The 25,765-nt window shown below is 48.2% G+C and overlaps 1 long non-coding RNA gene across 1 annotated transcript; it reads left to right on the top strand.

Moving 5' to 3' along the window:
• Nucleotides 1-17,510: 17,510 nt before the first annotated feature.
• Nucleotides 17,511-21,052, top strand: LOC129624996 (uncharacterized). The gene is made up of 3 exons (XR_008701218.1): nt 17,511-17,604; nt 18,949-19,843; nt 20,152-21,052. It is a non-coding gene; the product is annotated as an uncharacterized LOC129624996 (long non-coding RNA).
• Nucleotides 21,053-25,765: the final 4,713 nt, after the last annotated feature.

The following is a 25,765-nucleotide window of genomic DNA, read 5'->3' as shown; positions in this document are numbered from 1 at the left end:
ACCTACTTGGCTTTCTTCCTGCTGCCTGGATCAGATCATTCATTGAACAGCCATTCTGCTGGGCACTGCAGATTCAAAGATGAAATCCATCTCAACCTGATTCTCTCATCACAGGGATGTTCCTATGCCTCCAACTGTGCACCACATTGACCGTCCTGAAGATGGCTAGGCAGAGGTGTGGGGTCAGGGGAGGGGCACACAGAGGACATATTCTGAGAACTTGGTCCAGGCGAGATGGATCCAAGGGGCTAAGAGACTTGGGGTTAGCCCCAGGCCCAGGTGGGATGTGGCCTGCCCACGTCTGTGTCTCATAGTTCTGGGCAGGCAGTAGGGCCTGTGGACAGGACCCAGGGGACAAGGTCACCCAATTCCAACACAGAAAAATAATCCTCTGTTTTCCTAAGTTATCAGATGAGCAGTAATCTGAGGACAAAATGTTCTCAGCCATGGATGCTGTGGAGCTGAGCTAGTTGCCTTCACCTCAGAGCCCTGCCAGTTTTCTTTTCTCAGGACCCCAGACTCAATTCCCAGGGCAGTTTCTATGACCATTTCCCTCCACCCAACCCTGTTCTTGAGACTATCACACACCCTCCCCAGCCAGCTTTGGGGAGTGATTTAAAACAGTGAGCTCTGACCACCTTTGTCAGGTATTAATTAATTGCCCCTCAGTTCTAAATGTTCCTTCAATATGTGCTCTATGGTAAGCAACAGAATTCCTTTAAGCACTTCCCTTTTAAGGTGACCATGAATTTAAGCTCTTAGTAGAAGACTCTGGAGGGACATGGCAGGAGGAAAAGTCCTCCTGTAATTCCCAGCTCAGGACAGGAGATGAATTCCAACTCCAGCAGAGGACACAGAAAGCGGTCCACATGTGACTGCAGCCTCGGCCCATTGATAACCTGTCCAGAGCCCTCTTGAAACCACGGCCCCTTCATAGTCTGTGCACACTTGCCTCTGGCCTGGAGTTTACACACCCAGTAGCGGCCCCTCCACAAGCCTATGTGCAGCCCAGGTGGTCTGAAGGCCACCTGCAGTCTCCCACAGCCCATGATACTGTTGGCTAAAGGCCTGATGACCACCCCAGTCTGATTCCTGGGTCAGGAAGATCTGCTGGAGAAGGGATAGGCTACCCACTCCAGTCTTCTTGGACTTCCCTGGTGGCTCAGCTGGTAAAGAATCTGCCTGCAATTCAGAGACCTGGGTTTGATTCCTGAGTTGGGAAGATCCCCTGAAGGAGGGAAAGGCTACCCATTCCAGTATTCTGGCCTGGAGAATTCCATGGACTGTATAGGCCATGGGGTCACAAAGAGACACGACCGAGCAACTTGACTTTTCTCTTCCCCCACATGTATCCACTCTGGAGCGATGCCTATGACTTGCTCAGAAGTTTCAGACCAGCTCCAGCTGGCTAAATCATCAAACTTCTCTGCTCTCTGGTGACTGAACTACACCTTTTCCAACATGGTCTAAACACCATACAAGTTTGTCCTTCCTTGGGAATTTATGAAAAAACTACCACTAGTACTCTTGCCTGACAAATCCCATGGACGGAGGAGCCTGGTGGGCTGCAGTCCATGGGGTCGCTAAGAGTCAGACATGACTGAGTGAATTCAGTTTCACTTTTCACTTTCATGCATTGGAGAAGGAAATGGCAACCCACTCCAGTGTTCTTGCCTGGAGAATCCCAGGGACGGCAGAGCCTGGTGGGCTGCCGTCTATGGGGTCGCACAGAGTCGCACACGACTGAAGCGACTTAGCAGCAGCAGCAACATCATTCTTAATGGTAAAAGACAGAATGCTTTCCCCCTAAGATCAGAACAAGAAAAGATATCCACTCTTACCATTCAACACTGTACTGGAGTTTTTAGCCAGTGCAAAGAGGTTCTTTAAAACTTAAAAAAAAAAAAAAAAAAGGCATAAGATTAGAAAGAAGTAAAACTCTTAATTAGCATGTGACATTTATATAGAAAATCCAATGGAATCTAAAATTGACTTTAGCAAAGTTCCAGGATACAAGATCAATATACAACAATCAATTGTATTTCTGTATACTAGCAATGAATAATTGAAAATTGAAATAGAAAAGTATGCCATCTACAGTATCATCAAAAAATATGAATGACTTAGGGATAAAACATGTGAACGACTTATACAGTGAACACTAGAAAACATTGCCCAAAGAAATTAAAGAAAATCTACACATGGAGAGAGATAGGTCGCTTTTCTGTATTTGTAGATTCTACATTTGCGGACTCACATGTTCTTTAAGTTCATTTGTGACCCTGAGTCAGTGGTGCCCATGCTGCTGCAGATTTGCAGGCTGCCCAGGACCTCATGACACACGTGTTCCCAGCTGAGGTCAACAAGGTGACGCTCTGCCTCTTGTTTCAGACCCTCAGCAAGTGTCCTTTTCACAGCCTATTTGAGGCTATGTTTTCACATTTGTACTATTTGTTGGTAATTTTAAAATGATCCCCCAAGAATAGTGGGGAAAGGCTGTCTGGTGCTTTTCTGTGCAAGAAGTCTGGGAGGTGCCTTTTTGCAAAAACTTGTTATGTCAGATAAACTTCATTCAGGCTTGAGTTATAATGTTGTTGGCTGTGAATTCATTGTTCATAAATCACCAGAAAATATGACAAAAGACATCTTTTAACAGAAACACACATACAGCAAGTTTACTTATTGATCAGTTGACAAAAATGTGATTAGACGCTCACAGGACCTAACCCTGTATTTCCCGTGGGAGCAATGGCTCAGATTCACCAATTTAGTGTTCATGGAGATTGTATAGACAATAACTACTGGGAATAAAGAGACTCAACTGTATTGGTTGGTACATGGGTCAGAGCACTCAATATTAAGATGGCAATTTGCCCTAAATTGATTTATAGATTCAAGGCAATTCCAATAAAAATCCCAGCAGAATTTTCTACAGAAACTGACAAGCTGATTTTAAAATTCATATGGAAATTCATATGGAAAGACATAAAATGGTCAAAAGAGATTGGACAAAAAACGAATTTAGAAGGCTAACACTATCTGATTTCAAGAATTATTATGAAGCTACAGTAATCAGAACAGTATGGTACTGGCAAAAATATAGACATGTAGATAAGTATAACAGAATAGAGTCCAAACACAGACCCACACATATTTGAACAACTGATTTCTGACAAAGTTATGAAGTCAGTGCCATGGAGAAAGGATAGCCTTTTAAACAAATGGTGCTGGAAGAACTGGATACACATCAAAAACAAACAAAAAAAACTTCAATGTATGCCTCACACTATGTACAAAATTTAATTCGAAATGAATCATAACCTTAAAGGTTAAATGTGAAATGATAAAACTTCTGGAAGAAAACAGGAATGTCTTTGTGATCTACAGTAGGCTAGGGAAGTACCTCTTAAAAGACATGCCACCAACTATATACGGAATCTAGAAAAATGGTACTGATGAACCTATTTGCAGGACAGGAATAGAGGCTGGGGGTGGCTGCTGTGGCTGACTGCTACACGTCCATGGATGTACGGACCCAGAGGGGAGAGTAGAGAGTGAGATGAATTGAGAAAGTAGCATTGAAACCTATACACTACCATGTGTAAAATAGAAAGCTACTGGAAAGTTGCTGTATAACACAGGGAGCTCAGCCTGTGTTCTGTGATGACCTAGAGGGGCGGAATGGAGGGGTCGGAGGAAGGCTCAAGATGGAGTGGGTATAAGTATATTTATGGCTGATTTGGGGTATTGTACGGCAGAAGCCAACACAATATTGTAAAGCAATTATCCTCCAATTAAAAAAAAATGCCTCCAAAAGCACAATTCATAAAAGAACAAATGGATGAATTGAACTACATCAAAAGATAAAACTTCTGCATTTTAAAACACAAGAGAAAGAAGACAAAATAGACTGGGGAGAAAATTTTTACAAAGCATATATTTAATAAAGGACTGGTATCTGGACTATTTCAAGAACTCTCAAAACTGAACAATAAGAAAGCAAACAGTCTAATAAAAAATTGGCCAGAGATTTGAAAAGACATTTAACAAGAGAAAATAAATGACAAATAGCACATGAAAAGATAAACAACATCACTTGTCATTAATACAATTCCAATGAGATAATCACTACACATCTAACACAGTGGCTAAAATTAAAGACTGACCATAGCAATCTTGGTGGGTATAAGGGGGAACTGGAAGTTGTATACACTGCTGAAAGGAATGGAAAACGGTATCACCTCCTTGGAAACACTTTTGATAGTTTCTTAAGAATTAAACATAAACCTCCTATATGATCAAGCTATTCCACTCCTGGATATTCACCCAAGAGAAGAAGAAATACATGTCTATACGAAGACTTACGTGAATGTTCTTAAACGTTTTATTTGTAATAGCCACAAATTGGAAACAACCCAAATCCCCATCAACATTATCAACTTACACATAAGCAAATTTTGATATATCCATGCAATGGGGTACTTCTGCTGCTGCTAAGTCGCTTCAGTCGTGTCTGACTCTGTGTGACCCCATAGACGGCAGCCCACCAGGTTCCCCCATCCCTGGGATTCTCCAGGCAAGAGCACTGGAGTGGGTTGCCATTTCCTTCTCCAATGTATGAAAGTGAAAAGTGAAAGGGAAGTCGCTCAGTCGTGTCCGACTCTTAGTGACCCCATGGACTGCAGCCTACCAGGATCCTCCATCCATGGGATTTTTCCAGGCAAGAGTACTGGAGTGGGGTGCCATTGCCTTCTCCGGCAATGGGGTACTACTTGGCAACAAAAACGAATGAATGCAATACACACAATAACATGGATGAATCTCATAGTACCATGCTGAGTAAAAGGAACTAGACATAAAAACAACCAGACATTTTTTAAAAAGTCATACAAAAGAGTGATTTTCTATATATTGTGGATTGAAAAAATACACAACCTAAAAGATGGTGATTGCAGCCATGAAATTAAAAGACACTTACTCCTTGGAAGGAAAGTTATGACCAACCTAGATAGCATATTAAAAAGCAGAGACATTACTTTGCCAACAAAGGTTTGTCTAGTCAAGGCTATGGTTTTTCCAGTGGTCATGTAGGGATGTGAGAGTTGGACTGTGAAGAAAGCTGAATGCTGAAGAATTGATATTTTTGAACTGTGGTATTGGAGAAGACTCTTGAGAGTCCCTTGGACTGCAAGGAGATCCAACCAGTCCATTCTGAAGGAGATCAGTCCTGGGTGTTCTTTGGAAGGACTGATGCTGAAGCTGAAACTCCAGTACTTTGGCCACCTCATGTGAAGAGCTGACTCATTGGAAAAGACTCTGATGCTGGGAGGGATTGGGGGCAGGAGGAGAAGGGGACAACAGAGGATGAGATGGCTGGATGGCATCACCGAAGCGATGGATGTGAGTTTGGGTGAACTCCGGGAGTTGGTGATGGACAGGGAGGCCTGGCGTGCTGCAGTTCATGGGGTCGCAAAGAGTCGGACATGACTGAGTGACTGAACTGAACTGAAAAGTTGAGAGTTGTTTTACTCGGCAGACTTTCTGAAGACTTAAGCCCAGGACCCAGCATCTCAGATAATGCTGAGAAAACTGTTCCAGAAAGGCTAGGTGGGGAGTCGGGAGATATAGAAGTTTTTTCAACAAAAGACCAGGTAGTAGGAACATCAAAGAATTACTGTTTAATAAGAGAAAAACAGACATCTCAAGTTAAGGGATGTAGTGCTTTTTTATGTATGAGTAGATGCAAGAACCTGGGCTCGCTGAAATCACTCCTTTGATGTACACCTCAGCTGTTTCCTGATAGCTCAGTTGGTAAAGAATCCGCCTGCAATGCAGGAGACCCTGGTTCAATTCCTGGGTCAGAAAGATCCCCTGGAGAAGGGTTAGGCTACCCACTCCAGTATCCCTCGTGGCTTAGCTGGTAAAGAATCTGCCTGCAAAGTGGGAGACCTGGGTTCAATCCCTGGGTTGGGAAGATCCCCTGGAGAAGGGAAAGGCTACTCACTCCAGTATTCTGGCCTGGAGAATTGCATGGACTGTATAGTCCATGGGGTCGCAGAGAGTCGGACATGACTGAGCGACTTTCACTTTCACTTCAGCTGTCTGGGGCTGTCATCCTGAGTGTCCTCTGGGTGCACCGCTAGGGGTGGCTTCTGTGGCTGACTGCCAGACGGGCTTGGCAGTGGGCAGCCCCTGTGTGTCTCCATTCTGAGTTCCCTCAGGGCTCACCGCTTGGGCAGCTGTAATGTGATGGCTCAATGGCTGCAACATGCTTTGTTTTCTGATATGGCAGGCAGTATTTTATTTCTCATATATAAAGCTCTCAGTTCAGTTCAGTCTCTCAATCGTGTATGACTCTTTGCAACACCATGGACTGCAGCATGCCAGTCTTCCCTGTCCTTCACCTTCTCCTGGAGCTTGCTCAAACTCATGTCCATCGAGTCAGTGATACCATCCAACCATCTCATCCTCTGTTGTCCCCTTCTCCTCCTGCCTTCAATCTTTCCCAGAATCAGGGTCTTTTCCTATGAGTCGGTTCTTCGCATCAGGTGGCCAAAGTATTGGAGTTTCATCTTCAGCATCAGTCCTTCCAATGAACATTCAATCCATCCCTTTAGGGGATGGATTTGATCTCCTTGCAGTCCAAGGAACTCTCAAGAGTCTTCTCAACACCACAGTTCAAAAGCATCAGTTCTTCAGCCCTCAGCTTTCTTTATGGTCCAAGTCTCACATTCACACATGACTACTGGAGAAACCAAAGCTTTGACTAGATGGACCTTTTTTGGCAAAGTAATGTCTCTGCTTTTTAATATGCTGTCTAGGTTTGTCAAAGCTTTTCTCCAAGGAGCAAGAGTCTTTTAATTTCCTGGCTGCAGTCATCATCTACAGTGATTTTGAAGCCCCCCAAAATAAAGTCTGACACTGTTTCCACTGTTTCCCCATCTATTTGCCATGAAGTAATGGGATCGGATGCCATGATCTTCATTTTTTGAATGTTTAGTTTTAAACCAGCTTTTTCATCTCCCCTTTCACCTTCATCAAGAGGCTCTTTAGTTCTTCTTCGCTTTCTGCCATAAGGGTGGTGTCATCTGTTCATCTGAGGTTATTGAAATTTCTCCTGGCAATCTTGACTTCAGGTTGTGCTTCATCCAACCCTTCACTTCACATGACGTGCTCTGCATATAAGTTAAATATACATGGTGACCATATACAGCCTTGACTTACTCCTTCCCCAATTTGGAACCAGTCTGTTGTTCCTTGTCCAGTTCTAACTGTTGCTTCTTGACCTATGCACAGATTTCCTAGGAGGCAAGTAAGGTGGTCTGGTGTTCCCATCTCTTTAAGAATTTTCCACAGTTTGTTGTGATCCACACAGTCAAAGGCTTTGGTGTAGTCAATAAAGCAGAAGTAGATGTTTTACTGGGACTCTCTTGCTTTTTCTATGATCCACAGGATCTATAAAGCTCTAGATAATGCGAACTCAGCAATAGTAATTGATAGCAGGATCAGTGGTTGCCTGGGGATGGTGGAGGGCTGGAGGGACGGCTATGAAATGAAAATGGGGCTGCAGCAGGTGGCTTTGGGAGTGGTGTATGCACTCTCTATCTTGACTATAAACATGGCTTCATGGCTATGTACATACATCAGCAATTATTAAATTGCACATTTTGAATATGTGCAATTTACTCTGTGTCAACTATGCCTCAATAAAATTGCTATTTAAAGAAGTTGGGGGATATAAGAGTCAGCTTGAAAGGACTCCCACAGGTCAAACTTGGAACAATTTGAACATCAAAAAGAACAATGATGGTAATGGATTTTTAATACATTGAACAGTAGTAATAATAAAAGAATCCATAAATGCGTGGTAATACTACAAAGTGTTGTTTGAAAAGAGGGAGAGGAGAGGAAGGAGAGGAAAACTTTTCTTTGCAGAAAAATGTACAAAGAGTAATAGCTCAGCTCAGAGCTTTGTGCTGACTTACATGGATAGGATGATCAGGGTGGGAGGGAAGTCCGAGTGAGGGGATACGTATATATATATAGCTGATTCACTTGGTTGTACAGCAGAAACTAACACTGTAAAGCAATTATACTCCAATATAGGAAAATTCCCATGTTGCAGCCACCAATGCAATAATTGATTCAGGCAAGAGATCGATAGCTGCTGAAATCACTGGGGGAAAGTTTGGGGAAAATTTGCACAGGGTATTCGCAGTATCAAATATCATCATCCATTACCCAGATTAATTGTTTACAAAGTGGAAAATTAACTTTAGAGTGCAGAGATCTACATTTAACATCACTGATGACAGGACAACTGGCGTGACTCCATCCTTACGTAACATGCTGGGGAGGACACGACCTCACCTCTGTAGTGTTATTGCCCAAAATGTTCTGCCCGAATCTAATCACGAGGAAACAATCAGATGCGCTCAAATGGAGAGACATTCAACGTGACAACTGGGCTGTCTCTTTAAAACTATCAATGTCATGAAAGAAAAAATAGGCAGCATGGGAGTTGAAGTGGACAGGATCCATTCTAGGTCAGGCGCTAAAGGAGCTAAACAAGCAAGTGATGTTCCTAATCTTGATGGAATCTAGGGTTGAAAAAAGTCCAAATAAAACAGCTATAAAGGATATTATCAAGACATTTGGAGAATTCAGAATTGGGCTCTATGAAGTTATTATACATGCTGATTTTATTGTAACAATGGATGGTGACAATGTATTGTAAGAACATGAAACATTTTGGTTATTTTGGTGTTTGGTGTTTTGGTTGTACAGAAGAATGCCCTCGTTTCTGGGCCATACCTGGGTACACGCTGCAGTATTTAGAGGTGAAATGGTATGATAGCTCCATCTATATACCTTCATCCTAGCTGTCCTCAGCCCCCTTCAAGGAGAGAAGGAAGAAGAAAGGGAAGCAAAGAGGGGAGGTGGGGAGAGAGTGTGTGCATTGCAGCAAATACTAACAACTGGTGAGTTTAGCTGAAGGGTATATGGGTGTTTGTAGCATGTTTCTTAACTTTTCTGTCAGTGTAAAGTTGAAGCTAGAGTTAAAAGTTGAAGGAGAACAGGCAGGTTAGGGGTAGCTGGCCCAGAGGGGTCCTTCCGGCTGGGTGAGTCAGCTTAGGTCTCAGATCTCTGAGCACCAGGGGTCCCTGGCACTTCTTTCTCTTCTCAGCCACAGCCCCACCTGGCCTGTCCGGCCTGGGCCACTGGTGGCAGGGTACTTGTCACTTCTTGCTCGGCTCCTCTTGCTGCCCCTGTTCTCCTGGAGCCCCCCACCCCCGGTGGAGCTCAGAATAAAGCATGGGTGAGTCTCAGGAAGGGGGCAGGTGTGGAGGAGCAGCCCAGTGGCTGAGGACATTGTCTCCAGCCCCGGCCACGGCCTCAAGAGGTGCCAGGCCACCAGTTCTTCTTGTAGTTGGGAAATCGTGTGCCTACAGCCCGGCTCGCCCTCAGAAACCCTGCGTGCCAGCTGAGATCCTACCGTGGTACACAGGCCTTGGGTCTACCACCGTCCCCACCCTGCCAGTCTCTTCTCCTCCTGGCCTCACTCACTCTGCTCCAGCCCCACCAGCCTCTGGGCGGTTTTGAGAACACACAGCAGGGCCATGCCCCCTCAGGGCTTTGCACTGTTTCTCTCTGGAAATGTCTCCCCACTCCACTCTGGGCCAGCTCCCAGGGTCCTCCCTCTGCTCCCCTCCCATCTGGCTTTGTCTTGTCTTTCTCCTGCGCACTTCTCACCACCTCACCTGCCATCTATCTGTCCTGTTTTTTGCCCATCTCTCCCACCAGAATGCCACGTCCCCAGGGCAGTCAGTTTGTCTGTCCCATCGCTGCTGTATTCTCAGCACTTAGAAGGGTGCCTGCAACAGAGCAGGTACTCAATAAAGACTTCTGGAGTCACTGATGCCAAAGCCAGTCCCTGCTTCCCTTTGAACAGTGGTGTGTGTGTGCAAATGTATGCATGCCTGTTGGGCCAGCTGGGTACTCTCCTGAGACCCATCTCCTGGGTGTAGGCAGGTTCTCAGAGGGTTGGGTGGGTGCCACCTGCGGCATCAACACATTACATAATCTGGCATCAGGCAGAGCGAGAGGGGCAGGCAGGGCCTTTGTTATGCATTTGCCCGGAGAAGCTTCCCCAGCCACATCCCGAGCTGCCAACCCTTCAGCTTTGTGCTCCCTAATTGCCTCGACAGGCCCCACGGCCCATTCACCGTGCCCACTGGCCCTGAAGGGAGGCTGCACAGACACCCGGGGCCTGGGAGGAACTGGGGCACTGGTATGTCCAGGGCCTCGCCCAACCTGGGCAGTGGGGATGCTGAGAGGTCAACACCTATAACCCCTGCCCACATACTCCTGGGCTGAAGGCCTCACTTGAGACTCTGCCTGTCTGCCCACTGACCTTTCCTGCACTAGGGCTCACAGCCTGAGCTGCTGGGTGAGGCACAGCCCAGGCCCAAGCCTCTGTTGCCCACAGTGTGACCCAGGCCAGGCGGGGGCTCTGCCAGCCTTGTCATCCTCTTCTGCTACTAGGCAATGGTAATGGTGACTGGCCTCATAGCACCATGCACGCATGTCAAGGGCCGGGCTCCCTCTCAGAGTCAGTGAGTGAGGGTCATGATCATGGAGAGGCCACTCCAAACCAGGCCCAGGCCAGCTGCTGGGGACCAGAGTCATCTGTGCATCCCACTGTCATCTGCCTTCTTGGCTCTTAGAGCCCAGCTCAGGGAGACAGATATAAACGAACAAACATAAGCAGGCAGCAGGAGTGAGTGCTGGGAAGGAGAGCAATCAGAACAATGAGGTGGAGGGGTCAGGGCAGCAGGACAGGTTCTGTGCAGAGGTGATCGTTGACCAGAGGCCTGGCTGGAGTGAGGGGCGAGCCAGGTGGGTGGGTGGCTGGGGAGGGGAGCAGCAAGCGCCAAGGCCCTGAATGGGGTGTCTGGGTAGGTGGGAGGCTGGTGCTGCAGTGGAGCCAACGCCCTCTCTCGCCCATCCTCTTCCCACCCCCAGGGCGAGGAGCCAGTCTCTGCCTCAGCACTTGCCAGGTATTAGTTGACTTGCTCCCCCACATGTCTGCTCTTTAAAGCAGGCACCGCTACTGTACAGATAAGAAAATCAAAGCAAAGATCGAAATGACTTGCCTAAAATCTGCCAGCTGGTGAGGGATTTGAACCCAAGCAGTTCTGCTCCAGAGCCTAAACCTAGCCTCAACAACAGTCAGGGAGGCTGAGGCCACAGGGAGTGCTTAACTAATGTTGCTCCCTCCTCTTTGCCTCCGTACAGGGCACTGCCACCTGGAAGACCCCTTAAGATGCTGTAGTCCCTGACTCTGAGATTTGCTCTTATTGTGCCCATTTCAGAGAAGGCAATGGCACCCCACTCCAGTACTCTTGCCTGGAGAATCCCATGGACAGAGGAGCCTGGTAGGCTGTACTCCATGGGGTCGCTAAGAGTCAGACACGACTGAGTGACTTCACTTTCACTTTTCACTTTCATGCATTGGAGAAGAAAATGGCAACCCATTCCAGTGTTCTTGCCTGGAGAATCCCAGGGCAGGGGAGCCTGGTGGGCTGCCATCTATGGGGTCGCGCAGAGTCGGACACGACTGAAGCGACTTAATAGCAGCAGCAGCGGCAGTGCCCATTTTACAGACGAGAAAACCATGGTCAAGAGCTGTTAAGTCATTCAGTTCAGTTCAGTCGCTCAGTCGTGTCTGACTCTTTGCGACCCCATGAATCGCAGCACGCTAGGCCTCCCTGTCCATCACCAACTCCCAGAGTTCACTCAGACTCACTTCCATCGAGTCAGTGATGCCATCCAGCCATCTCATCCTCTGTTGTCCCCTTCTCCTCCTGCCCCCAATCCCTCCCAGCATCAGAGTCTTTTCCAATGAGTCAACTCTTCGCATGAGGTGGCCAAAGTACTGGAGTTTCAGCTTTAGCATCATTCCCTCCAAATAAATCCTAGGGCTGATCTCCTTCAGAATGGACTGGTTGGATCTCCTTGCAGTCCAAGGGACTCTCAAGAGTCTTCTCCAACACCACAGTTCAAAAGCATCAATTCTTCGGCGCTCAGCCTTCTTCACAGTCCAACTCTCACATCCATACATGACCACAGGAAAAACCATAGCCTTGACTAGACGGACCTTTGTTGGCAAAGTAATGTCTCTGCTTTTTAATATGCTATCTAGGTTGGTCATAACTTTCCTTCCAAGGAGCAAGCGTCGTTAGCCAATTTCAAACAATTAGAGGCAGAACAGGGATCAGACTTGTATCTGTCTGACAGCAGAGCTCATGCAGACCCAGAGGACCAGTAAGTGTGTGCAGAGGGGAGAGGGAAGGGGCAGCCAACCAGTCAGATGGAGGGGAACCCAATCCAAGGCTTATTTTACACTTTGGGGTTTTCATCTGGATAGAAAAAGTAGTTCATTGTTGAGGGGACCACTGCGTTCCACCACCTGAAACATCAATAGCCAAGGTAATTGGGGACCTCTGTCTGGCCACTCAGTCCCTGAAAAGAATTTTCAGGTAGGTTTCAGCCGGGAGCGCTGGGTTCTACTTAGAATGTAAAATGCGTGTGTGAAGTGTTTTCTCTGAAGTGGGAATAGGTAATTGATTTTTTAAGCAAAGTGACCTTTCTGGGCCCTGGAAAGCAATCTCAGGTCCCTTTCTTATTTTTCTGTGCATAAAGGCAATTATTCCAGGTCAGCTCTCCATACAGGAAATGGGACTCACTAATTTTGCACAACAAATGTCTCACTGTAGCTTTTCTTTATTGCAAGAAGGATTATTGTATCAGCTTGTTTCACATCAGAGAGAAAAAAGCAGGCCCTGCTTTAACCAGAGGATCTAAGGGAGAGATTCCAGGAGGCTGAGAAATCCTTGCTCTGCTGGTTCCCAGGGCGGCTGAGTGTCACTCTGCTGCTCTGCGCCTTGGTTTCTTCCTCTGGACAATGGTGATCACCACCGCTAACAATCCTCTCCGGCAGCAGATGCTGAGAATGAAACACGGTTTCCCTCCCTCTGTCCATGCTCACCATGTGACTTGTTATGGCCAGCAGGACAATTGCAAGCACAACACAAGCGGAGGCTTCACTCTCTTTGAGACTCTGAGACCACCCTGTGAAGAGCCTGAGCTAGCCCACTGGAGGAGACAGAACCCGGCCAGACCAGCCGAAGCCCTAGACCAGCCGAAGCCCAGACCAACCAGTCTGTCAACAGCTGGACTGGTGATGGAGGCCATTCTAGACCAATAAGCCCCAAGGAGCTGGTTCAGATCAGAAGTCTCCAGTAGACCCACAGGATTGTGAGAAATAAATGCTTGTTTTAATCCACTCAATTCAGGAGCTGTTTTGTTCCACAACAGCAGCTAACTGATAGATCTCCTCTTGGTCTTGAATCTGCTAAGTTTTTTGGTGCTTGGGTTAAAAGTGACTATATTGGGAGATTATTGGGGATCACAGAATTGAAGTGAAGGCTAAAGAGCCAGGTTTGGAATCAGGCAGGAATCAGACTGTCAGGGCCCTGCCTATAGAAGGGACCATTCCACCAAAGCCTTCATGCTTGCATGCCAGGACGCAAAGAGTTAAAGGCTCTGCACATGATCGTGTGTCCAACCTTGGCTGTACCATGAAGCAGGTAAGAAGCAGGACCTGAGGGAAAGACACACACAGGGAAGTGAGAAAGCAAGAAGCCTCTGGAGCAAGCCTATCTCAGTTCATTCCCCAGACTGCTGTGTCTGAGCAAGTTACTCTTTGAGCTTGCTTTGGCCCTGTGTAAATGTCGGGGGAGCTGCCTCTGCGTACTGGATTTACTGCAAACATGAAATGAAGTGATATGTGCAAACCAATTAGAATAGGACCTGACACTCAGAAAGCACTCAGCAAGTGCTAGTTGCCATTTTTATAATTATATTCTGGGAGGGGAGAGTTCAGCAATGATCTTCCATGACTTGTCAAATCACCAGGACTCTACACAGGGTGGGGAAGGTAATTCTCCCCAAAGAAATTGAGGTTCTTCTAGGAAGGATACTGGGTGACCAAAAATGACAAATGTCCTGCTTGAGGTGTTGCGAGGACTTGACTTCATCATTTCTGGTAACTGAAACCAAGCACTGCACAGGGAGGTGGAGCTTGTCCCTGTCCCCAGGCCCACCTTCTGGTGGTGGAGAGGTTGTACTGAATAAGTGAGTTGATTGATAACAGGATGACTCCTGAGGACACCAAATACCAAGGTGAATGGGAAAGAAATGGACAAAGGGTGCTTAGGTAATGTGATGGGGTGAAAGAAAATACTTGTGTACTGGTGTAAAGAGAGTATTTAGTGTCTTATTAGCTGCTGCTTGGTGTATACAAAGACCCTTTGTACTCCATCCGTGTCACTTCCTGTCCCCGGCCCCCTAGGAAGCCTCTGGCTGAGGGCTCAGTAACCCTGGCTCCTGCTGTGCTCCATGAAGTCCCCTTCCCCTCCGTGAGCCTTGGTCTTCACATTGATGTGATTAAGGTGCTGAATCAGTCAGCAATTTTTCAAAAATTTTAACCTTCCTGTATTGCTTGCGACATCCCAAAAAAGTAGATGAAAGTGGGAGAAGAGTTCGACATGAGTCAGCTTCTCTGTCACATCCCCCTCACCCTGAGGCCCCAAGACACTTCTGCAGACACCTGAGGTGCCAAGAAGTCCCAGCTGCAAACCACAAGGTACATAAATGATGTCTTGGAACAGAGGAGGGCGGAGGGAATCCTCCCTGTGCTCCTTACTTGCTGTGTGATCTTGGGTTGGTCACTTGACCTCTCTGAACCACCTGCATCATCTCTCAGTGGGGATGGAAGTTAGGAGATAGCTCTGGGTTCTAGAACCCATGCTCCACCAATGACTTGCTCTGTATCTTGGCAAGCTCCTTCTCTTTGGTGGGCCCCAAACGTGATGGGATTTCTTATTTTCCAGCACCCCTACCTGAGTTTGCCTCTCAAGAGGCATGGCAACTTAAGGAGTCCCCAGAGCACAGCTCGCCATCTCCTCCCTCCCAGGCTGGATAGAGGAGAGAGAGCTAGCAGTACAGACAGCCCCACAGCCCGGAAATAGCAGGCCGGTCAGTGGGCTGCTGACCCCGAGACACAGAACCTGAGCTGAGCCCTGTTGCCTGGCAACAGGCACCATCACACACCGTGGGTGGCCACAGGTTCCGGTGGTGGTCCACGTCACCAGCCGAGACCAGACCTGCTGGGCTCTGGAGAGGGCAGGTAGAGTGTCGGTGGAGGCTTGGCAGCAAAGCTTCCAGCTGCTGGGCCTTTGCCTGTGGCCCTCGTAGAAGCGCACAGATGCTCCTGTTGTTATTATCATCCTAAATCCCGATGAGAACCAGCAAATGGGGATTGTCATCCCCTCTGCACAGGTGAGGAAACAAATGGCCTGGCCGAGGGTGCTGCCCGGGAGCTTATGGTGGGTCGGCAGGCAGCATCCCCCTGCCCCCCACCACAACTGTGACCTGAGGAGACAGAGGACAGAGGGGTCAGAGGTCATGGGGAGGTTTCAGACTGGGTTTCGTGGGAGAGGAGGAAGATGGGGAGTGCTTGTGGGCCTAATGCAGGTCAAGAAGTGACAGTTAGAACTGGATATGGAACAACAGACTGGTTCCAAATCAGGAAAGGAGTACATCAAGGCTGTATATTGTCACCCTGCTTATTTAACTTACATGCAGAGTACATATGCAAAATGCTGGGCTGGATGAAGCACAAGCTGGAATCAAGGTTGCTGGGAGAAATATCAATAACCTCAGATATACAGATGACACAGCCCTTATGGCAGAAAGTGAAGAACTAAAGAGCCTCCTGATGAAAGTGAAAGAGGAGAGTGAAAAAGTTGACTTAAAACTCAACATTCAGATAACTAAGATCATGGCATCTGGTCCCATCACTTCATGGCAAATAGATGGGGAAACAATGGAAACAGTGACAGACTTTATTTTGGGGGGGCTCCAAAATCACTGTAGATGGTGACTATAGCCATGAAATTAAAAGATGCTTGCTCCTTGGAAGAAAAGCTATGACCAACCTAGATAGCATATTAAAAAGCAGAGACATTACTTTACCAAAAAATGTCTGTCTAGTCAAAGCTATGGTTTTTCCAGTAGTCTTATATGGATGTGGGAGTTGGACTATAAAGTAAGCTGAGCGCTGAAGAATTGATGCTTTTGAACTGTGGTGTTGGAGGAGACTCTTGAGAGTCCCTTGGACTGCAAGGAGATCCAACCAGTCAATTCTAAAGGAAATCAGTTCTGAATATTCATTGGAAGGACTGATGCTGAAGCTGAAACTCCAATACTTGGCTACCTGATGTGAAGAACTGACTCATTAGAAAAGACCCTGATGTTGGGAAAGAATGAAGGCAGGAGGAGAAGGGGACAACAGAGGATGAAATGGTTGGATGGCATCACTGAAGTGATGGACATGAGTTTGAATAGGTTCTGAGAGTTGGTGATGGACAGGGAAGCCTGGCGTGTTGCAGTCCATGGGGTCACAGGGAGTCAGACACAACTGAGCAACTGAACTGAACTGTGGGCCTAATACCTCCCAAGCCCTGGTGATGTAAGGTCCAGCATTCCTGCAGTGTAAGTGAAGGCTCCAGAGGTCAAGTGGTCAAGGCCCTAGACTACCTGGAGTGGGAGGGGCCTATGTGGCACCTGAGCAGTGGCTCCAGCAGGCAGGCCCCTCCATGGACACACTGAGGTCACAGACCTAGAGGCGCTGAGTCTCTGGATGCTGACCCTTCTTCAGACACCACCTCGCTCCTTCGGTGGCCAGCCCAGCTTGGGTCTCTAGGGGTTGCTTCAGGGTGTGGCACAGAAACTCAGCAGTACAGGCAGCACGGGCCTCAGGCCAGGCGTCCTTGTCTCTGCTTACTGTCTGTGTGACCCTCCACAGATGAGGGTCACGTGAGATGTCATGCTATGAAGGTCACATGAGGTATCTGAGGGGCATGTGAGGTGTCATGTGACGAGGGTCACGTGAGTGTTATGATCCTTCTGGGTATGATGAGGATTTCTCCTGGGAACACCTCATAATGAGTGTCCTTGTTTTCAGTCAAAAACTGAGACTCGAGAGAGCTTAGGCTTTTGCCCAAGCCCACACAGCTAGTTGGGTAGGGCTGGGATTCTGGGTTATTTATTCAGGTATCTGAATACCTGTTTGCTGTGTGACAAACTACACATTTTAAGTAATGACTTAAAACAGCAACCTTTTTGTGTACCTGAATGTGCAGTTTGCAGGGCCTGGCAGAGACCACTCAGCTCTCTCCTGTAGGCATTAGATGAGTAACTTGGGGGCTGGGCTCCAGTCCCCGAAAAGGTGTTTTCACTCCTGGGCTGGGTGGGCTGAGACTAGTTGAGTGGCTCTCCCTGGGGCCTTGGAGCAAGAGTCCTGGGAGAGTCTCTCTGTTTCCAAAGCCTATTCTGAGCTGACACCCCCACCCCGCCCCGCCCCCAGTGGATGGAGTGTGTGGGTAATAAAGCGTAGCAAGGAAGGGAGAGATCTGCCTGGAGCTGGCAGGTCCCTCCACACAGGATCCAAGTGGAATGCTGTGTCCTGGAGCCTGGGTAAGCCTGGAGGGCAGGGGTGGAGCAGAGGAGGCAGGAGGGACTGGCCCCAGGGGGTCTGAGCTGGTCAGACAGGCCAGGGAGCCAGACATAGAGGCTGCAGGCAGAAACAGGCCTTTAAAATACAAAGTGGGCTTCCCCGATAGCTAGTGCCTGCTATGCAGGAGATGCGGGTTTGATCCCTAGGTCAGGAAGAGTCCCTGGAGAAGGAAATGGAAACCTACTCCAGTATTCTTGCCTGGAGAATTTTATGGACTGAGGAGTCTGGTGGGCTACAGTCCATGGGGTTGCAAAGGGTCGGACATAGCTGAGTGACTAAGCATGCACGCATGCAAAATGCAAAGCAGCCCCTGACACAGCTGCTCCCACTTAGAAGCCCAGCCGTTCAGGCCCAGAGCCCAGGGATGCCCTTGCTTTCTTTTCTCGCCCACCGTCGGGTCACCTCCACAATGTGGGGTCCACATTTGTCCCCCCAGCTCCACAGTCACACTGGGGTGCAGCCACTGTCTGCTCATGCCTGGATCCTTGCAGGAGGTTCCTCACTGTCTACCCTGTCCAGTTTTCAACCATTTTCTACTCAAGAACCAGAGAGTTTTAAAAACTGTAAATCAACATCACATCACCCCCAGTTTAAAAAGTCCAAGGACTTTCCTTAGAATAAAGTTCAAGCTCTTTAAGCTCAGATTTCTACAGATGCTGTCAACCCTTTACCCTCTTCACTCCCTCTGCCAGGGGCGATCTCCCACTTTGCTTGGCTGATTCCTTCTGGTCCTTCTAGTTTCAGCTCCAGCGTCACTTCCTTGGAGAGGTGCTCTATGCCCACTTGGCCTGAGGTCATCTTTCCCATCCTGTGACATCACTGATTTGTTGGCCTGCTTTCTTCCTTGTCTCCTCTCTGCCCAGCCCTGGCTTCATAAGGGCAGGGACCACATTCATTGTGCTCACTGCTGTGTCCTAGACATCTGAGCAGGGCTTGGGGAGGAGTGGACACTTAATAAACACTTGTGAATGAGCGACAGAGTTGAATGAATACATGCACTCATGAAACATATTCTCAGTCAGGGCACTCAGTCACACACTTGGACCCTCTCCCACACTTGCAAACACGTGCACTCATCCACGCCTGGCTCACATATTCAGATGTTCCCAGCTGCATCATACTCAGAAGCTAGAGGTGGTTTTTGTACCTGTAAGCTGGGATACTGCCGCCCCCTCCTGGCCCAATCTGGGAAGTGGAGCCAGGTTCATGGCGCCCACTAGAGGCTCACTTGCAGATCCCTGGGATTCCTGCCAGCCTTCCAGGTGGGATCTCTCTAACATTCTGGGCTTTCCCTCTCTACCCAGGCTTTTGACCCTGGGCCTGAACCTTAAGATGTTCCAACCAGCTATGCAGAAGGAAGGAGGAGAGAAGTGGGAAAAAGACAAGTCAGCTCACCTCTTCTCTGCAAGCCCAGTTCCAGGATCATTGTCACAGGCCTGGCATAGTAGGATGTAAGCACTGTTTATACTTCATACACTCAGAATCAGTTGTGAAAGGCTTTGAATGCCAGAATGAAACCCTGGGTTTTATCCTGTGTTCATATGGAGCCACCACAAGTTTTCAAGCAAGGAAGGGACAGGATCTAAATAGACCAGACCACGTGTGTCCATTTGTTCCTTCATCCATTCATCCAACAGTCTGTGGGAATCCAGCAGCAACGAGACAGAGGTGATGTTGGCCTTCACGAAGCATGGTTGGGGGTGACGTGTAGGATGGGGATTTGGGCTCAGAAGGGCATCACCCTGGTCTTAGGCGTGGTGAGTCCTGGGATGAGAAGAGACTTGGGACAGCGCTCCAGCTCCTGCCAAGGTAGCCTTGTGGGGAGAGCAGAGGTGGGGGTCTGCTCAGCCCCTGATTAGTGCAGCCTTAGGCGCAGCCCCTTTCCAGCCTACCTGACTCAAGAGCTACATCTGTTGATTTTTTCCCAATCCAATCAAATAGATGCAAATAGCATGCAAATATATGCAAGAGGTCCTAATTCAAGGTATGTTAAATAAATGTATTATGATCTGCCTACTGCAATTATAGTCAAACTCAGCATTCAGGATGTGACCGACCTGAAATGGTGAGCTGATTTTAGTATCAGGCAGCAGAATCATGTGGGAGACAAGATGAGGCCGAACTCGGAGACCCAGACACGCCATGTGGGGAGAGGCGCACACAGGCTGGTGTTTGTAGAAGATCCACTGTTCTCAGGAGGTAAGAAAAGAGGAAGGGACAAATTCCATTTCTCACCTGGGGCTGGAGTTTCCCTCCTTCCTTTGAAGGAACGTGGATGAGGAGTTAAAAGTCCTGGGTACTCGTCCCTGCCTGGACCCCCTGGTAGCTCTGTAACTTCCAGCTAGTCCCTTCGCCAATCTGTTCTCTCCTGTGTATAATGGGTACAATGGCAAGAAAGCATGAAGGAAACAATGGCAGGTGACCCTGAGACAAAGATTCCAGAGAGTAAAGATTACATATAAAAGAAGGTGATATGATACAGGATGATGACTGTGGAGCATTCCTAGGAAAGAGAACGGGAAGTCAAGAGAGAGGATGGACAACAGCCAAACAAGGACGAGTTATCTCAAAGTCCACTTTGGATCAATCCTGCAGCAAAGATCTGGAGATACTTCTGGTGGCATCTCAGAGCTGTTGCATCTGGAGAGCAAGGGAGCTAGAGTATCTATTCTTCTGTACTCATCAGTGATCAGAGGAAGTAAGTTCCTTGGGGGAGGACATACTTCTCCAGGCACTTCCCTCTCCATAAGCGCTGGCTAAGGGCTGTCCTCTGAAAGACGTGGGTGCTGGATGCTGGGCGTGAAATCACACTGGGAGTTGGCACCAAGGGACCTCCTGCTGTAGGAGGGAAGTGCTCTGGAGACCATGAAGGCCTGCACCAGGCCTCATCTCATTCTCATCTGCGCTCACTGATCACCTGCAGGCAGGTCAGCTCACCTCTTCTGGGTAGGTGAGAGCAATGAACCCTGTGAATTGTTGTGAGGGGAGGAGGACTTGAGAGACACTAACTGTGGTAGTGAGACTGGGTGGAAGGAGCCCCCTCACATGCTGCTGGTGGGAGAGTAAATTGGCATAACTGCCGAGAAGGGCCATGTCGCAGAATCCATCAAAACTACAAATACAGTAATCCTTCAACCCAGCAATTTTATTCCTAGGATGTTGTCCAGCGTATATCCTCACCCATACATAAAACAACACATTCACAAGGTCATCTATTGCAGCTCTATTTGTAACAGCCAAGAAATTAAAATAACCTTATATGCACACCCATATAATGAAATAGCCTGCCAACAAACTAACAAAAAAGAGAACGAATAAGTCCCATCTGTACTATTACTGGATGATTCTTAACTCTTAATAGTTAGGTTATTAAAAAATATGATAAGTAAAAATCAGAATAAAGAACTATCTGTACGTTTATTTAACAAACTGTTGTATAGCCAATTGTCTTACGTGCTTTTTAAATTATAAATTCACTTAGTCTTCCTAAGAATTCTATGAGATGGGGTTATTGTTATACCCATTTTGCAGATGAGGAAACTGAGAAACAGAGGTTAAGTAACTTGACCGAGGTCATAAAATGAGTAAACGGCAGAGCCAGGATTTCGAGGGTGGAAGAGCCAGAGAATCCGTGCTTTTTATTATATTTCTTTTCTATAGCTGGCGATTACCCCTAACCAATCATAAGAATTCTGTTTTCTTGATCAGTGATTGGTGTGAGAAGAGCATGCTGCACTTTTGGCCCATGAGATGTGAGAGAATGTCTGGCAGGGGCATGTGTGTGTGTGTGTAGGGGTACGGATAGGTTTTCTTATTAATTAAAACAGATGTCCAGGGAGTTTCCTGGTGGTGTTGTGTTAGGATTCGGAGTTTTCATTGCTGTGGCTGGAGTTCAATCACTGGGGAACTGAGATCCCACAAGCCCCATGGCATGGCAAAAAATAAAGGGGAGGGGGATGTCCAGAGAATATGGTCTCTGCTCTTCCCAATATTTTCTTGTGAAGCTGTCAATGGAGGCAGCCACCAAGCGACCAGGAGGGGCCAAGTCTGAAGACAGGCCCATGCAGTGATGGGCATCAAGCTACTGAAATAACCAGCTCTGGGCATCCAGCTTTGTGAGTTAACAAACATTTTTACTGCTTTAGGTTCTCAAACTTGAGCAGCACTAACATCACAGTTAAATCACAGATGGCTGGACCCCACCCCTAGCATTTCTGATTCAGTAGGCAAAGCCAAAACTTTGCATTTCTAACAAGTTCCCTGTGATGCTGATGCTGGCTGGTCTGAGGACTACACTTTGAGAACCACTCGTTAAAGCATTTTGAGTTAAGCTTCTGTTCCATGAAACCAAACGCATCTTGAGGCATTCTGTGACTGGAGCTTTGTGCCTCTCAGATCCTCTGGGTGGGGCAGGGGTCATGGGTCAGGGAGGCAACACAGATGATGGCATGAGCGCCAGATGGCAGTCAGGAGCCTGGGACACTCCATCCCTCCCTTGTGACCTTGAGCAATTTGTTTCTTCTCTGCAGGGTCTGTTTCCCCATCTATTTAATGGGAAGGAGTTTGGATGAGATTATGGCTAACCTTCCTTCTGGCTTTGATATTCTGTGTTTCAGAATTCACTAATCTTAGGGACTCAAGCCACTGATCCTGGTATCAAGCCAGGCCCCTCACACCATCAGTTCCTCTCGCTTCCTCTCCCCAGGGAGTCTGTGGCTTCGGCAGCATCAGGTGCTGGGAGGCAAAGGCAGCGCCACAGTCATTTTTAACGTATTAAAGTTCCAGGAGAAAGCTCATTTGGAGCCTGTGTTAGAGCTGGGAGGAGAGGCCGGAGCCAAGTCTCCCCACTCAGGGCCTCCCCCGGCTCTCTGCCCTGCTTGAGCTGCAATGTGTCGCAAACCAGCATCTGAAAGGCACAATGCCCGGGCCCGTGGGAGCCACTCCCCAGGGACTCTCACTTTGAAGGTTTTGGGTAAACACACACTGGCACAGTTTCTCCTTCCATACCCAATCCATCACTGAGAACTGGCTTCCACCTCCTAAATATCATTCAGATCTGCCATGCTCTCCTTGTCTCTCTGGCCCGGATCCTTGGAAGCAGCTCCAGCTGGGCTCTCTGCCTCTGGTCCTGCCCCCAAGCCCTCCTGACCCACAGTGAACACCTCTGGATAAAGTCTACGCCCCCGAGCATGGGACACCCACATGGCCTTTCACATCTGGCTCCCACCACCTTCTCTGGCACCCCGTGCCCTCTATACTCCAGCTGGACTAAAGTTTCCAGAATGTTCTGGGCTCCCTCTCACCTCTGAGCCTGGAACATGACCTTTGCAGTCCCCTTCACCCCCACTCTCCATGCACCCTCTCCGGTCTCAGGGTGGATCCCACACCAGCAAGTACTGCATATGTGATTTCCTATTGTTCAGTTGCTCAGTTGTGTCTGACTCTTTGCGACCCCATGGACTGCAGCACGCCAGGCTTCCCTGTCCTTCACCTTCTCCCAGAGCTTGCTCAAACCCATGTCCATCGAGTCGGTGATGCCATCCAACCATCTCATCCTCTGTCGTCATCTTCCCCTCCTGCTCTAAATCTTTCCCAGCATCAGGGTCTTTTCTGATGAGTCCTGGGCCTGATGCAAAATGAAAACATGGGGGTTCCTGTTCAACATATATTCAGAATTTCAAGATGCAACAGCAAAGCATTAAACCACGTTTGTGGCCCTGTGTGATTGTACATGCTGCATATCACTGAAGCCCACTCTGATGCAGGCTGGAACCCCAGTGTCTTCACTTGCTGTCTCCTCTGTAATCCACAGCCCTCTGTATGTCCCGCCTTGGTAATGACCACTTATAGTGACTCTTTTTCTCTTCCCGCTAGACTGTGAGCACAGGGGGCAGGATTTGCATCTATCTTGCTCCCGGAATGTCCCAGATGCCTGGTGCCAAGCTTGGCAGAGTAGGCACTCCTTAAAGATCTGTTGAATGTCATTCAATGTATAAACAATCTGTTCAACAAATATTTTGGCAGAGCCTCTGATGTGTCAGGCATGATTCTACGTGCGGGAGCTGAATTCCTGAGTCAAAGAGACCCTTGCTCTTGTAGAGTTTGCATTCTAGCATTGAAGATACATACTGTCTTAGGTCGGTCCAGGCAAGAGCAGACCCTGAGCTAGGAGCTGAGTCCTAACGGGATGTTTGTGAGGGACAGAAAGCACCTGGAGGGGACCAGGCAAGTGAAACAGGAAAGGGAGAGAAGCCACACAAGGAAGCGAACCAGCAGGTGACTGCGGCACAGGGGCTCACCTCCAGCAGGACTCTGGGAAGCAGTCTCCCACCCGAAGGACGAGGACAATGGGGGGACTGGTCCTCCACCTCCCGTACTCGAGCATCACTCGGATCCCCTGGCCTGGACTGGGTGCAGGCTGAGCTGCTCCTGTTGGAGGGGTTCTTCAGGCCGGATCTTCGGTGTTACAGCTACTGGCAGGGAGCTGGCTGGGAGGGCAGTGAGGGAGATGGGCAGGCTGGACACGCAATAAGCAATGACAGAGAGATAAGTAAAGTAAGGGAGTGACCTCTCCTCCCTTTCCCTTCCCCAGTGCAATGGTGTTTTTCTTTTTAGCCCTTAATTTGGACCATATATTACAATTTCATAGGCACCAATGGCATGAGAGATGAGGCTCTAAATTGCTAGAGACTTTTAATTCGGCTTCTGACAATCCCCGCACTGGCCCGCTGGCCTGGAGAGCCCTTTGGTTGGCTGTCTCCCGCCCTCTGAGAGGAACTGCTAATGAAAGGAGTGGGAGGAGGCACCCGCCCGCCCCCTGGCAGTATTGCGAAGTCCTAGTGGGCTGCAAGGGAGACTGAGGCCGGTGTGTCTGCGGGGCAGTCTCTACAGAGTCCCCCCCCCCCCACCCTCCTCACAATAGTTCAAGAAAGGAGAACTGTGAGCCCTGCGTGGGAAGCACATAACTCATATATTCCATTGTCTTCAAAGTTTGTTCACACCCATGATCTCATTTGCTCCAGTGCAATCTTATGGATTCAAGACAAGTATGACTCTCCCTCTTTCAGGAAGAGGGCAGTGGACCCTGAGGCAGGTTAAGACAAAGTGACGAGCTGGTCTACAGCCTCAGTGCCTGAGCCCTGACCCAGTGCCTTGTCCATCACAGCAGGTTCTGTCCACCTTCCGTGAGCCTCTGGTGAGGATGAGATCTGGGAGAAGTGGTTTTTATTTTTTTGGTTTTTTTTTTTCCATTGAAATATAAAGATTTAAAAACAAGCAAACACGGGTCATGCCTGCACATCTCAAACTCAGTGAATTTCACAAAATTTTACCATAGGTTGAATTCAGGTCAAGAAACAGAACATTTCCCCAGGCTCTTCAGGCTTTGCTGTCGCTGCCCAGTCACAAACCCTGGGGAACACTTTCACTTTCAGCTGGACCTTTAGTGGCTGTTTTACCCTTGGGGCTTCCCTGGTGGCTCAGATGGTAAAGAATCCACCCACAATGTGGGAGACCTGGGTTCAGTCCCTAGATTGGGAAGATCCCCTGGAGAAGGAAATGGCAACCCACTCCAGTATTCTTGCCTGGAGAATCCCATGGACAGAGGAGCCTGGCAGGCTACAGTCTATGGGGTCACAAAGAGTCGGACACAACTGAGCCACTTTCACTTTCACTTTACCCTCAGGGTAAATTTCCATTCTTGGTGGGGAAAACCCCACTGTTTCCAGGAAGACAGAGTTTAATGACATAAGAACCCTGGGCTGGGGTCTGGAGGTTTGGGTTCTGTGACTTTGGCTGTGTCACTTCTTTTCCCTGGACTTCAGATTCCCCATCTGAAAAATTTAATGATTTCCCCTAAGCCTAACCCCTCTCTGTGAGCCTGAAGTTATCAGCATCCTTGATTTTAGGTTCTCTATTGGAGAAGGAAATGGCAACCCACTCCAGTGTTCTTGCCTGGAGAATCCCAGGGACGGGGGAGCCTGGTGGGCTGCAGTCCTTGGGGTCGCACAGAGTCGGACACGACTGAAGTGACTTAGCAGCAGCAGCAGCATGGTACACCCGGAGAAGGCAAGGCATTCCACTCCAGTACTCTTGCCTGGAAAATCCCATGGACAGAGGAGC

Source organism: Bubalus kerabau, chromosome 13, assembly GCF_029407905.1.
Source record: "Bubalus kerabau isolate K-KA32 ecotype Philippines breed swamp buffalo chromosome 13, PCC_UOA_SB_1v2, whole genome shotgun sequence".
NCBI lineage: Eukaryota > Metazoa > Chordata > Mammalia > Artiodactyla > Bovidae > Bubalus > Bubalus kerabau.
Note: the sequence above shows the minus strand (reverse complement) of the source record. Positions and strands in the feature narration are given on the sequence as shown.